The sequence below is a fragment of the Mus musculus genome, chromosome 5 (assembly GCF_000001635.26).
Source record: "Mus musculus strain C57BL/6J chromosome 5, GRCm38.p6 C57BL/6J".
In the NCBI taxonomy this organism is placed as follows: domain Eukaryota; kingdom Metazoa; phylum Chordata; class Mammalia; order Rodentia; family Muridae; genus Mus; species Mus musculus.
Window position 1 is genome coordinate 100,172,729 of NC_000071.6, and position 12,536 is coordinate 100,185,264.

Genomic DNA, 12,536 nt, shown 5'->3' on the forward strand with positions numbered 1-12,536 from the left:
ATTCCCTTGGGTTGGAGTTACGGCAGCCGTGAACTGACATGTGGGCACTGGGGATGAGACCCAGACTGGAAGTGCAGTCAGTCCCGTGCTATTAAGTTTTCCTTGACTTATTTCAGAGATGTTTTATAGTTTCTAAAGTATAGTTAATTCTATTGCTGAATTCATTCCTAAATATATTGTGGTTTTTTATGTTATTACGAATGGATATTCTTTAGTTCTGTTCCTAGTTTGTCCGTTGCTTCCAAGAGGAAGCACGGTTGATTTTGTATCCTGACCCACTCTTGGCGGAATTTCTTAGGTGTTTGCATTCCTGAGGAGTCTCTGCAGTTTCCCATCGTTCTTCCCAGTACGGATGTTTCTGTTTGTTGTTTTCTTGACTAATGGTTCCACATAGATTCTTCAACATAAGATTGAATGAAGTGACCAGAGTGGACATTTTTCTTCTCTCCTGATCTTAAGGGAAAATGTTCAGCCCTTTATTAAAGAATCCAGTGTCAGCAGTGGATTTTTTTGTTGTTGGCCTTTTCATAAACCAAAGAAAAATGGAGACAACTCTCACTGCCAAAGAAGCTGAGCTAAGTTACTTTACAAAACCTCACAGATAGTCCATAGTTCGGATATATTACAATTTATTTAATAATAACATTTTTGATAAACATTTAGATTGATTCCATTTTGTTCCTGCAGTTAACAACATGTAGGATAAATAGACTTAAGTATGTGTGCTTTTAATATTGAGACAAGTTCCTAGCTGTGGGGCTAGGGGTGTAGCTCAGTAAAAGGACTTGTCTGGCATGCACTAGAGCCTATAATTTATCATCAGTGCCTCAACTCGGCCATGGTAGTACATACTAAACCCTGGCACTGGGAGGCTGAGGTGGAGCATCAGAATTTTAAGACCATCCTGGACCACAAGAGACTTTGTCTAATAAAACAAACGACGTCAGCTTGTTAATTAATACAGTCATTGTGAGCTGTATAGTTCTCGTGTTCACTGATGTTTCCAAATAACTTTCTAAAGGGTTGTAGCCATGCATAAAAGTATTAGTTTCTTATTATTTTCAGAGATTTAAATATAGTCAGTATAGTGCTTTCCCCCATTTCTCTTGTTATTTTTCTGGTAACCAGGGCTGACATTATCCTTCGATGTCCCTAACAAATTCTTTTAAGTTTATCCTCTTTATATTCACTTTGGCTTTGATGGCTTTTGACATGAAATAGTCTGAATATAAAGCCAAATGTTTCTTTCTTTCTTTTCTTTTTTTTTTTCTTAAAACATGAGCTCTGTATTTCCAGAATTACTTGAAAATGAAAAAGTCTCTTTCACCCAAAGATACTCACACATTCTTAACCATTTCTAAGGATTCCTGTGCACACGAGTGTATTTCTTCCTTTATTTTTAACTTTCTTTCTTTTTTTTTTTAGTTGGATATTTTATTTGTTAAAAGTCTAACACTCGGGAGGGGAGGAAGGAGACTCGGAAGTTCCAGTCATCCTTATGTGTATCGTGAGTTCAAGGTCCCTACGGCTACATGAAACCTTGTCTCAAAAACCAAGACAAAAGACCTGTCCAGCTGTTTGGCATGGCCTGATCATTTTCTCGTCTGGCTTCACTATGATTGTCCCTCCAAATGGACACATGTCCAGACTACCTCATCTCCAGGTTTCCAGCCTTCTTGTTCCACCCTTGGAAGGTCACCCCAATATTAAAGTTTTATGCTCCTTTTGATATGTTAAATGCTCCTTCAGTGGCAGCTGCCTGTGCAAGGTGGTAGAGACACAAATACGGATGTTAGACAAATGCTTGCTGAGTGAGCTTGCTTTCAGGGGTGGTTCAGGCTCATGAGCATGTCATGTCAATGAGATGTGATGGGCGCCCTCACAAAGACACACACTCCCTGCTCCCTATTATTTATTTGTTAAACAATTGACCCTAAGACCGTGTTGATAGATTGTGGATTATAAACTCCTAAATATATATTTATGTAAAGATCAACAACTGAGAGGGGTAATTAAGAAAGCACACAAACTGAAAAAGATCTTTTAAAAAACCAATTAGAATACTTGAATAGTTATTTTCTTGTTATGTCGTTGGCTTGGAATCGTGAGCAATACAGGTCTCGGGAAAGGCGTTAAGCTAATGTTTTTGTCACAACTTAATAATATTCTATAATTTGCTAGTACTCCACACTCCACCCACACCCCTAGGCCCACTTTGGGCAGGTGGTGAAATGCAGAGAACCAAGTCACACTAAGAGGAAAGTGAACCTTGAATCTGATGCCCACAGGCGGAGCGGAGAGTGGGCTGTGCCGAGGAACCTGCTTGGCCCCCGTCAGCAGGTCCCTGCCTTAGCCAGTTCATCACAGTGAAGACAGGCACTCGGTTGCTGCTTACTGAGCTGCAAGCCTTCTCATCTTCCCCCCTCAGAAATCCGAGGCTGCCCCTGACTCACAAAGCCCGATTTTAACACCCCACAACCTACTTGTTTCTCCTCCCTACCCTTGTGTCCTTGAAGGATGCCCAGGACTCTTTGGGCATCATGGTGACACGTGGAGGGTGTCTGGGGAAAGTTAGCATCAGCATGAATCCCAAGTGCATTCAGGGTCTTTTTTCCCAGAATAAAAGTAACAATAAACATTGATGACTCTTAAACAACAACAACAACAAAACAAAACAAAAAACAAAAAACAAACAAACAAACAAAAACAGGTTCCTGAAAACCTCCTGCCCCGAGGTCTCAGCCTGTCCTGAGGTCTCAGAGCATGACTGCCACTGACTGCTAGGTTTGCTGAACAGCTCAGCCCTGCACACACACACACACACACACACACACACACACACACACACACACACACACTTTCCTGCGCGTTAAACTACTGCCTGCAGTCTGGACCCTGGTCTTCCCAGATCCCAGCTCCTGCCCTCTCCCGCAGGTGGCCCTTCGCACTCAGAGCCTTCGACCTTGCAAAGGCTGGCTGCCTCTGTCATTTCCCTGAGGAGTGCTGGCTGAACCTCTCCTTGGCTGCCTTCTGCCAGTAGCTTTTGTCACTATGGATACAGTGGATGAGACTAACGAGGGCCCTCATTTTAGTCTTGGCCTGATGATTTCCACAGGTTCAGCATGATTCCTGCTGAGTGTGAGTTAGTGAGCTTGGGTGTAATTCCATAAGCATACAGGGCCGCTTTGCATGATCAATAGGCAAGCCAGGCTCTGGAGTCCTGGGTGAGGAGGTCCCTGTGGGGGTCAAATGAAGGTGTTGAAATTACCCAACAGTCTCCTGGGGAGTAGACTGCGTGCGTACAGGCGGGTTCTTGTGTTGTTAACTGGGTGAGCTTGATTTCTCTGGGTCTCAGATGTGAAATGGGCATGAGACAATCTTCCATCTCTTACAGACTGCCATTTCTGGTCTAGATTTGCCCACTCAGTAGGGGGAGGAGATAAGTCCTTCGCCAGTAGAGGTGTACAGATGAATCCGGATTGTAAACAACATCAAGAACAATCTTGGTTGGTGAATTAAAGCCTCAAACATTGAACAAGGAGAATGCATTCTGGTTGCCAGGCAACCAGCCTAGGCCCTTGTTGGCAGAGGGGCTCGGGTCTTTTTAGCTACAATTGGCAAGGTTGCTTGTGACCTTCTTATGACCAGAGCTTCAGGCCATCCTTGCTGACTGAAGGGACACTTGTGCTCTTCCTTGGGCTTTAAGTGTTCGGGGAGCACCAGGAAACTTACCTCCCTGGAAACTTATGTTCCAGAAGAACGTTCCACTCTTATTTCCATCCTACACACATTTAGCTAATATTTGAAAGTGTCCTCTACATCATGAGATTCTTCCCCCATTTGCCCCTGGGGGATTGCCCTTGCCCTAAACCAGAGAAGGCAAATACGGAAGCTTCTTCTTATTTATTTATTATAAATACACTGTAGCTGTCTTCAGACACACCAGAAGAGGGCATCGCATCCCATTACAGATGGTTGTGAGTCACCAAGTAGTTGCTGGGATTTGAACTCAGGATCTGTGGAAGAGCAGTCAGTGCTCTTACCTGCTGAGCCATCGCTCCAGCCCACACAGAAGCTTCTTGACTGACATAGGAATGCTTACCTTGAGAAGACATCGTGAACCTTAAATGCTGTCAGTGAGACACACATTTGTTGTACCTAGTCTAAGTAGAGAGATTGAAGGGGATATTCAAATGCATTTGCCATATCTAGCCTAACCTGGAAGACTGGGGTGAATTTGCACATTACAGACTTCCCTCTACACTGTAATGTAGGATTGGGAAGACGAGGAGGCAGAGCCAAGGCAGAGGGGAGTCTCAGCACGAGGCACCATGCTTTTTCCAGAGGAAGCTCCATCCATTACCAATGCATAACCAGCCAGCCATGATGGACACACCAGCCCATCTCTAAGTCAGGGATGTTGTCTCTCCCCTGATCTCTGTGTGGATGACTCCCTGTACAGCAGCCCTGGACTCTGCTGCACATCAAACTCCATCCAGAGGTGACACGTGTATCTTGATACCCCAGGAATGGAGTGAATTGGAAGAGCAGCCTAAACCTGTGAGAAAAGACAGAGCCTGAGGTCCTCTACAGAAACCACATGATACAGGAGTACAATGTTGGCATTTTACACACACACACACACACACACTCGTATGCACATGCACACACACACACGCACACTCATGCATGCACGCACACACAGAGGCACAGGTGTGATAGGCTCCTCCCGCTGGATCTCCCTTCCTTTACCACCACCTTTCTTCATCCTGTTACTATTTATAACCTGTCTCCTTGCTTTTACTCACACTTCTCAATGATTGTCCATTCAGCAGCCACAGTGGCTAAAAACAAGCACATTAAACAAACACACTTTTCTAAAGCGGCTTCTCTCTGCACTAAAATGAAAGTCAAGCACCCCGCCCCCCCCGCCCCCCCCCCCCCCCCCCGACTACAAGGTTCTGTGTGGTCTGGAGCCTGGACAGGACTTCAGCCTTATCCTGGCCCAGGCCCAACCTCATCCAGTTCCAGCAACACTGGCTCCAGTACTAGGCTAGCCCAGGTCAAACTCCCTTTGCACTGGGAAGTTCTTCCACGTGGCTGACTCTCTCTCACCTTCTATTTTCTCTCTCATCACTAGGTGTTCTAGCTCAAAGCATTCAGCACAATAAGGAATCCCAGCCATTACAGAGTGGCTTAAAAACTTAGTTATTGTAGCTTTCTTCCTCCAGAGCACAAGCTCAGTGAGAGCAGAAGACACTAATCTGCCTTGGTCAGGGTTTTATCCATGTCTACTCCACTGTCGGGCTCATATCAGATTAGTTATTCTTATTCACTATTGGTTAATAAAGGAGGGACAAGGGAGAGTAGATAGGTCAATCTTATACATTTGCATGTAACTACACACATGCACCTAACAGTTACCCACATAGAGCTTTCTGTGTGCTGGGGACTGTTCTAGTTCTTCATAGAGACAACTCATTTAGTTCTTCATTAATGCTAATTAGCAGGCATTGCAGCCAGTCCCCAATAAGCAGGCACTGCAGCCAGCCTCCAATAAGCAGGCACTGCAGCCAGCCTCCAATAAGCAGGCATTGTAGCCAGTCCCTAATGAGCATGGATTGCAGCCAACCCCTTTGATAGTGAAGAAAGCAGAGGCACAAGATAGTTGATGACATCAGAGGGCGAATGCTGGGCTAGGTTCTGGGGTCTCTATAATGAGGTGCCATAGACTGAATGTCTTAAACAAAGAATTAATCTTCCCACAGCTCTGAAGTTTGGAGGCTTCCACTTCAGGTGCCAGCAGGACCTGTTTCATTCAGGGCCTCCCTACTCCGTGGGCTGGTACCCAGGCTCTGCTGTCTCTTTGCCTGGCCATTTCTCTTTGCTCATGTGATCCTGTCCTGGTTGTCTCATAGGAACAGCCAGGTTTGATTCTGGTCAACCCTAGTGGCCTAATAGCGACTTGGTTGCCACTGTGTGGTTTCTTTGTCTGCAAACAGCCACACTCTGAGGCACTGGGGACTGGGGATTCATCGTATGAATTTTGGGTGCAGTTTGGCCATAGCAGTAGAGAAGACACAGCAATTCATCTGTATCTCTCCAGCACTCTAGTTGAATCCACCATGCCATGAAAACGTTGAGTGTCTCCCAACAGTTGGCACTGTTTTGAGTTTCCTAGCATGGCAGACAATCTCTGCTGCCCACTCAAGACCCATCTCAGCACTTCTCCTCACCCTTTCTCTTGCCAACAAACCTGGCTTTGGCCCAGGAGGCAGTGTGAGTGACTTCAGCACTCAGTCTTGATAACTCTGCCCCACTGTCACTTTCTATTCACTTCCTCAGTCCTTCCTGCATGGGGTGGGAACAGGAGCGTGGCTTAATTCTTTTTGTTTTGTTTTGTTTTGTTTTGTTTTGTTTTGTTTTTCTCTAGTGACAAGAAGCCAGCTGTGGTGGACCTGCACTTGGATGAGACACTAAGAGCATGTTGGATCTGCTTTCTGTCCATTCTGTGGGTCTGTTTCAGAGCTTTGTTGGGGGAGAGGCAGAAGGGTGGGGTGTGGGGTGTGTGAGGCAGGGGATGAGTAGTGTGGCAGAGAGGCTGGGTGCTCTTCAGGACTGAACACTGGCAACAGGAGGGAGGCGGAGACAATGCAGAACAGCTGGACCTAGCCACACTGCTTCTTCCAGACATCTTAGTACCAGAGAGTGCTGCTAAATATCCACACACAGCCCTTTCCTTCATTCTTCCTGTCACTGGAATGTGGTTCTCTCTCTGTCGACATATCTATAGGGCATGAGTACCATGTAGGAGCATGTGAAGCTACCAAAAGGAAGTGCTACACAAAACATCCAGAATAAGGCTGTCTATAGATTAGAGGTCGCCTGAGACCTTGGAAACTAAAGTTCACTGTGATGATGGAAATGTCGTGCCCCTGCGTTGCCACTTGATCTTATGGGAAGAGTCCTTCAACAGAAGCAGCATTTCCAACTGTTAGTCCCAGTTTTATGCCAATGTTTCTCCCACTCTCCTGAGTGAAGTAAGGTGACCCCACTTGTGATTCGTCCTCCTCCACACCCTCCTCCCCATCTGCCTCCTCTTTCTCTTCTCCCTCTTCACCCCTCTTGTTCTCTTCCTCCTCATTGGAGCAGGATCACACTATGTATCTCAGACTGGTCTTGAACTCTAGATCTTCCTGCCTCAGTCTCGAAGATGTCACCCTCACTGGCATGTGCCATCACACCCACGTTAGCGAAGGACTTGCCCTCCTTTTCAGCTCTACCAGTTGCAGCGATTTTCATAAGAAATAAAACCAGTATTGAGTTAAAAGTCCATGTCATTGAAAAAAAGAAGGCATGAACCATCTTAAAATATTCCATCCCCTAAAAAATGTAAAGTCATGTTAGCATGGCTAATTGTATTGTATGAGAACTGGGGGTGTCACAAAATTTCCATCAAAGAGAGAGATCGGGGTAGCACAGGAAGGTGATTCTGTGCAGAAGAGAATAAACACATTGTTGTAGAATGTATCGCTTTGGTTGAGTGCAATGAACTCAGCAACTAGGGAGGCTAAATTGGAAGGATCTTAAGGTCAAGACCAGCCTGATAATGCCAAGACACCTTTCCTAAAGTGAAATAAAGCAAAACGCTGTCAGTGGTAGAGAGGGGGCACAGAAGAAGACCTGAGTTGTATCCCTATCACTGGCCAGTGGAGAAGTGCCTTGTTTATTTGGTCCTCTTGTCAGAACTTGCTTAGAACACATGCTGTGTAGGACATGCAAGAGTGCTCAGGCAGGACCTTTTCCTTTGTAAGAGAGACAGCAGGCATTAGACTGTGAGCATATTGGTTGGGGAGCTATTCATGGTTATAAAGAGACAGGGTCACATGTATCCTTGAAAGCTTACTTGTTGCTGCTTTTTAAAAAGTTCCGGTCATGGTATTGTTCTGGTGAATGTCACCTCCTATATGGTGACATGTTTGCTCAGCAGTGTGATCATAAGGATGGACACACACATCTATACAAGCGTGAAAATTCACAGGCATGAACTCTTTGCATTGAAAGAAGAAGAGCAGCCTTAGCATATGCTAATTTTAAATTAAAATCAAAAGCGTTCTTATCTTTTGGAAGTACATAGTAAAATATTCATGGATGCAATGGTAACGGTGTCCAATATTTGCTTCAGATAATAGGAAGGGGATAAATTTAGGGTGCAGATGAAACAAGGCTGGCTGAGAACTGATAATTGTTGGAACTGGGTTGGGTTTTTTCTATTTCTCTCCAGGGGCTCATTATGTTCTTTCCCTTAAAAAAAAATCTGTTCAAAGTTTTCTATCCTAAAGTGTTAAAGACAGAAAGAAGTAGTGAGCAAGAACTTAGAAAAAGCTGCTGAGTTCTCTCTTTAAGGCAAGGGTTCTCTGCACAGACAAAGTGAGAGGAGATGAAGGCTGTGTAACTTTCTGTAAAGCTTGCCAAATCTTGTTACAAGCATGGACTTAAAAAAAAAAAAAAACTTTCAAGGATAAAGGCATATGGTCCAGCTGGGCTGGGGACGTTCCACAATTTATCTTTGTATTGAATCAGAGTTACTGAAAATCTGCTTGTGACTATCATCAAAATAATCCTTCCAACACAGATCTCAAGTCTCACCTATTCAAAGGAAACCAAGTCTTAGCTGGTTGTGCATCTGGGGGAGCCAAGCTGGGGTGTAAATGCAGAGCAGCTTCCTCTGACTGCGCTTTTAGCCACTGGGCTGTAGTTTGGACATTGTTTGCACGGCAATATGAGCAGGATGCCCCCGTGTGTTCTGAATGTCCAGACCACTTCTGCCTACCTTTTCCCCAGCAGTTCACTCCTATCATCTTCCCCAGAGGACTCCCCAGCAGCTGCCTGGTTTATTGAAGTCTAGAGAGCCAGATGTGCAGGGTTACAGCCTTTAAGCCAGTGCCTGCCCTGCAGAAGAACCAAAGTTCAACTCCCTGCCTTGCTAGAGACCAAGTCTGAGGTATTAACTAATACTGCTGAGCTCCCCTGGGACAGGCAAGAGCAGAAGTTGCACACACCTTTGCTCTATGCTCCCCTTTCCCTTGTCACTGGCGATCAGGAGCATTTCCTCTGTAAATCACTTGCTCATGACCCCTGTTCAGGGACTGTTTCTTGGAATCCCAGCCAAAGACAATTTCTCTCTCTTTGGATTCAGGCTCGTTGCTAATAATTTCTGAAACAGGAAACATGTAAGCATGCCATGTGATGGAATATACAGAAGGTCATGGCTGCTTACACATTTAGGTATGCAGTGCTGCATGCGCTGTTGTGACTAGAAATCAAAATATGCAAGGAGGACAAAAGCTATCTTCTGGGAAGAGTGTGTTGCTGAATAATGCAAACTAAAGCAGCGTGGCTTGCTCCATGTGTACCCCAGAACAGCCTTATCAAAAGAGGATCCAGTGATCATCTCATTGCTGTCTGGGGACTGAGAGAAGGTTAGACCTGACCGTGAGGGTTGACAAACAAGAGAGGCTATGCTGAAGAGACTTGAGACTTGGCCTATAAGGTTTCTTCAACAAAACAAAGATCTCCTAAACTAACTGAGTACCAAGCCTGCCTGCAGAATTTCTGTGTAACTCAGACTAGTTTTGAACTCATAATCCTCCTGCCTCAGCTTCCCAAATATTGAGTTACAAATGTTACCCAGCTTCTCCCTTCATTTTTTTTTAACTTTTGAAGCTGGCAAGTTATTTTCACATCTTTGAGGCTCTGTTGTGAGAAACAGTGAGGTTAGTAACCACCTCACGTGATCACTGAAAGGGCTACATTGTATATAAAAGTGACCAGATTACAGCACCATTGAGAGAGTTACATAAAAGTAGCCAGCTCGCAGTGTCACTGAGAGGGTTACATTGTATATAAAAGGAACCAACCAGCTCACAGTGTCACTGAGAGGGTTACATTGTATATAAAAGTAACCAACCAGCTCGCAGTGTCACTGAGAGGGTTACATTGTATATAAAAGTAACCAACCAGCTCACAGTGTCACTGAGAGGGTTACATTGTATATAAAAGGAACCAACCAGCTCACAGGATCACTGAGAGGGTTACATTGTATATAAAAGTAACCAACCAGCTCACAGTGTCACTGAGAGGGTTACATTGTATATAAAAGTAACCAACCAGCTCACAGGATCACTGAGAGGGTTACATTGTATATAAAAGTAACCAACCAGCTCACAGTGTCACTGAGAGGGTTACATTGTATATAAAAGGAACCAACCAGCTCACAGGATCACTGAGAGGGTTACATTGTATATAAAAGTAACCAACCAGCTCACAGTGTCACTGAGAGGGTTACATTGTATATAAAAATAACCAGCTCACAGGATCACTGAGAGGGTTACATTGTATATAAAAGTAACCAACCAGCTCACAGGATCACTGAGAGGGTTACATTGTATATAAAAGTAACCAGCTCACAGGATCACTGAGAGGGTTACATTGTATATAAAAGTAACCAGCTCACAGGATCACTGAGAGGGTTACATTGTATATAAAAGTAACCAACCAGCTCACAGGATCACTGAGAGGGTTACATTGTATATAAAAGTAACCAACCAGCTCACAGGATCACTGAGAGGGTTACATTGTATATAAAAATAACCAGCTCACAGGATCACTGAGAGGGTTACATTGTATATAAAAGTAACCAACCAGCTCGCAGTGTCACTGAGAGGGTTACATTGTATATAAAAGTAACCAACCAGCTCACAGGATCACTGAGAGGGTTACATTGTATATAAAAGGAACCAACCAGCTCACAGGATCACTGAGAGGGTTACATTGTATATAAAAGTAACCAACCAGCTCACAGTGTCACTGAGAGGGTTACATTGTATATAAAAATAACCAGCTCACAGGATCACTGAGAGGGTTACATTGTATATAAAAGTAACCAGCTCACAGGATCACTGAGAGGGTTACATTGTATATAAAAGTAACCAACCAGCTCGCAGTGTCACTGAGAGGGTTACATTGTATATAAAAATAACCAACCAGCTCACAGGATCACTGAGAGGGTTACATTGTATATAAAAGGAACCAACCAGCTCGCAGTGTCACTGAGAGGGTTACATTGTATATAAAAGTAACCAGCTCACAGGATCACTGAGAGGGTTACATTGTATATAAAAGTAACCAACCAGCTCACAGGATCACTGAGAGGGTTACATTGTATATAAAAGTAACCAACCAGCTCACAGGATCACTGAGAGGGTTACATTGTATATAAAAATAACCAGCTCACAGGATCACTGAGAGGGTTACATTGTATATAAAAATAACCAGCTCACAGGATCACTGAGAGGGTTACATTGTATATAAAAGGAACCAACCAGCTCACAGGATCACTGAGAGGGTTACATTGTATATAAAAGTAACCAACCAGCTCACAGGATCACTGAGATGGTTACATTGTACATAAAAATAACCAACCAGCTCACAGGATCACTGAGAGGGTTACATTGTATATAAAAGGAACCAACCAGCTCACAGGATCACTGAGAGGGTTACATTGTATATAAAAGTAACCAACCAGCTCACAGGATCACTGAGAGGGTTACATTGTATATAAAAGTAACCAACCAGCTCGCAGTGTCACTGAGAGGGTTACATTGTATATAAAAGTAACCAACCAGCTCACAGGATCACTGAGAGGGTTACATTGTATATAAAAGTAACCAACCAGCTCACAGGATCACTGAGAGGGTTACATTGTATTACATCATACAATCCAGAGAGTAAGTCCTCAGCAAAGGGATGGTCTTTATTACTAGTAATACTAGAAGAATCACAAATTCTTTCCTTTGGATCTCCTGGTTAATGTCACCGGGTCAGTGTTGGTGTGGACAGAGAACATGGCATCCTTTGGTAAGAAATATAGCATGTAAAGCCAGCTCCAAGACAAAGGAGTCTGGCTTCACAGCTATTTGTTCTTCCCTATGGGATAGCACTTTGCCATGGCATATTCTAATTTATCTGCTGAGCCTAGGAGGGGGTAGTGCAGAACCTCCCATCCATGGCTGAGCCTAGGAGGGGTAGTTCAGAGTCTTCCATCCACGGCTGAGTGTGCAACAGTCTCTTAATTTCACCACTTTGATCAGTTATAAATCTCTGCAGTTACTACTGTCCACTGCCAAAAGGACTGTCTCTGACCAAAGCTAATAATAGCATGGAAATAAACATAATTATTTAGATTACAATTTGATGGGCACATTATACCCATTTAGCAGAACAATAGCAGCATTTTTAGTATTTAGTAATGCCCATGGCTTCATCCCAGTCACCAGCTTTTGACCAGGTTTGCAGTACCACACACGGATTGTATCCTGAGGCAGAGGCCTCAGCTCGGGTAGACAGCAGCAGTTAACTACCCTCATAACAGACTTTCCACTACTGCTCCAGGGACACTTCCTGTCCAGTCAGTACTGTAGCATGCAGGGACCACAGCTGAGTAAGCCCTTTGATGCCAGTTCCCCCACTGTAGC